Source organism: Myotis davidii, unplaced genomic scaffold (genome assembly GCF_000327345.1).
Source record: "Myotis davidii unplaced genomic scaffold, ASM32734v1 scaffold45, whole genome shotgun sequence".
NCBI lineage: Eukaryota > Metazoa > Chordata > Mammalia > Chiroptera > Vespertilionidae > Myotis > Myotis davidii.
In genome coordinates, this window is record NW_006296285.1 from 42,228 (window position 1) to 45,632 (window position 3,405).

A 3,405-nucleotide genomic window follows, 5' to 3' on the forward strand; every position below is an offset into this window, starting at 1 on the left:
AGGAGCCTGGCAGTCAGGGTTCTGTCCGGAGAGGACGGTCAAGGGCCTCGGAGAAGCAGGTTATCCATGCGGGGTTTCATTTCCATAACCGTCTGTAATTTGAAGGATTCTAGGCGAGAAAGCACAAATTTAATTAAGAGATTACAAATGCGGGATCCACAGCCTGAGAGGAGCTAGAGCCAGAGAGGGTCTGGAGCTCAGGGCCAAAAGCCGAGGAGGAGCTGGAGGAGGAGATCGGGGCTGAGGGTCTCCCCCAACCCCGGCCCACCACTGGCAGCCCCAGCACCCACGAGAACCAGATGGTGGGAGCCGGCCCCCAGGGGCCAGTTCAGGCCCCTCAGCCCCTTTCTCCGCTCTGACTCCATGGCTGCGCGTGCCCTGCCCACAGCAGCCGTCTCAGCAATAGCTGTGACAGTGGCTGAGCCTGGTGGCCCAGACCCCGAGAGAGACACCCTCCCTCCTCCCTTGGCCTCAAGGATCCTTTTACTGACCATCAGGCCTGCTTCTTGGGAGGTGGACAGTAGTGAGGATGGCCACCCCTCATCTCAGCCCACCCCTGAGTCCCTTGACTTTTATATTCTGACTCAAAGGTATTGTTCAGACCTCAGCTCCTGGGGGCCAGCCCCTGGAGTCCCCCTCCCTGGTAGCCTCTAACCAGCATTCCCAGACACCTGAGGCAGATGGACAGATGGATGGGCAGGGGGACAGGGGGGGACAGGCCAGTGCATAGCAAACTCGGAGACTCTCCTCTCCCTCGCCCCAGTTCCAGGCCAGGTCAGGCCACACTAATGTCCCTTCCCTCTCACTATCCCCTTGCCCTTCCTCACTGTCCTCTCGCCTTCCTCTCCCTTCTCCTTTCTTCTCCTGACGGATCCACCCAGGAGACCACATAGTTGTGCTCACAGTGTCTTTTAAATGGTTCAGTTGGGGAGCTATCAGCGCTCCCTGCAATCTGAAGAAAGCTTTTGGTGCTTGTCATCACAGTCACTGGACCTTCTCTCCCTGTCCCACCCTGTCTCCTTTCCTCCTCCTGGGTTCATGTTGTAATAAAACAAGATTGTTGGTAGGTAATTAATTTGTTCAAAAGAAAACAAAAAGCAAAACAAGAAACTTGGTTCCAGCTAAAGCCTATTTTAATTTAATTTTATTATTTTCCTCTTGTTAGAAATAAAACCCTTAGCAACGTTAAAAAAAAATGCAGGGTCCAAAAATTAGGAGGAATACTACAGAGACCGGGGCCGGAGCAGGTGGCGGGGGCTAGAAAGAGTAGGAGCCAAGTTATGCTAGGCCAGCGGTTCTCAACCTGTGGGTTGCGGCCCCTTTGGGGGTAGAATGACCCTTTCACAGGGGTTGCCTAAGACCATCGGAAAACACATATATAATTACATATTGTTTTTGTGATTAATCACTATGCTTTAATTATGTTCAATTTGTAACAATGAAAATACATCCTGCATATCAGATATTTATGTTACGATTCATAACAGTAGCAAAATTACAGTTATGAAGTGGCAACGAAAATAATTTTATGGTTGTGGGTCACCACAACTTGAGGAACTGTATTAAAGGGTCGCGGTATTAAGAAGTTGAGAACCACTGTGCTAGGCAGCCAGGAAGAGAGAAACTGCCCGATGTCCCTGTCCTGTTGGGTTTGTACTTACGCAGCCATTCTGCCTGATCATAGATTTTCCTTATCTTGTCTCCAGGAGGTGGGAGTTACTGATATAAGTACAGCAGGTTTTGTTTATAACCACTCAGACTCCTCCTTGTTCTGCAAGAGTTGATCAAGGGCTAAATGATTATCTAAGACTACATTAGCTAAGGAATCCAAGGATTTAGAGATTCCTGCTCTGGCGGCCAGGTCAGCTAGCCTATTTCCTTCCATGACCTCATCGGCTCCTCTTTGGTGACCTTTGCAATGTATAACAACTACCTCTGAGGGGAGGTATACTGAGGACAGAAGCTAATCAACCTCTTTATGATGTTTAACAGGGGATCCGTTAGCTGTCAAGAAATGTCTTTCCTTCCAGATGGCAGCATTGGGCATGGAGGACTAAGAAAGCATATTTAGAGTCAGTATACTAGGATATGTTTACTCCCTTGCCCTCGCCGAGCTCTAATGCTCTTGTAAGGGCAATCAGCTCGGCTAACTGAGCACTAGTGCCAGGAGAAAGGGGAGCGCTCTCCAGAGTGTGGTGAGGGTGACCACAGTGTACCCAGCCTTCGCGCCCCATGTTGCATGAAGGAGCTTCCATCATGAACAGGGTTAGATCAGGACTTTCTAAGGGAGTCTCCCTTAAGTCTTCTCTGGCTGCATAGGTTTGGAGTACTACCTATTCATAGTTATGCTTTATATTTCTTTTTCTTCCAAGAGGAAGGTGGCTGGGTTTAAAGAGGACCACGTTTTTATTTTGTTTGGACTATAGGTCCCTCTAATAGTAGGGCCTGATATTTGAGAAGACAGCTATCTGAAAGCCATGAGCTTCCTTTGGAGGATAGTAAAGCCGTGATATTATAGCGAGTAAGAACCGTCAGGCCCTTTCCTGAGGTTAACTTGGCCTCTGGAACCAGCAGCGCCTCAGTAGCCACCGCCGGCAAACAGGCGGGCCCGCCTGTGGCCATGATGTCCGGTTCTTTACTCAGATATCTCACCGGCTGTTGAGCAGGGCCTCAGGCTTGGGTCAGTACTCCTAAGGCCATCCCTCCCCTTTCAGTGACATAGGTTGAATTCTTGCCCTGTGGGGAGCCTCAAGGCTTGGGCTTGGAGGAGCGCCTCCTTGAGCTGGTTAAATGCTAGCTTGGATTTAGGCTCCCATTCAATAAATTGGCCTTCATTCTTTTGAGTCTCTTTCATTAAAGGTCTGGTTATTTCTCCATATCCTGGGATCCAAAGTCTACAGAATCCCGTTTTCCTCAGAAATCCTCTTAATTGCTTGAGTATCCGAGGGAGTGGGCAGGAAGAGATGGTTCTGATGCTGTCTTCCCCTAATGCCCTGGTGCCTGTGGTCAGGTTTAGCCCTAAATACTTTATGGAGGTCTTGCAGAGCTGGGCCTTGGTCCTTGAGACCTTATACTCTTTCTCAGCCAAGAAATTAAGCAAAGCTGTGTGTCTTCCTGTGAAATTTCCTCAAAGAGGAAAATATCACTTACATACCTTACTTTGTGGGTAAGTAAACTTATTTAAATCTTGTGCTAGTGCTTGGCCAAACAAATGGGGGCTATCCCTAACCCCTGGGGCAGAACGATCCAAGTTAGCTGGGTGGATTGGTCAGAGGGATCCTCAAATCAAAGACATATTGTGAGCCGGATCAAGGGGAATACAGAAAAAAGCATCCTTGAGGTCCAATGCCATAAAACATTCAGAGTCACCAGGGATTTGAGACATCAAAGTATATGGATTAGGAA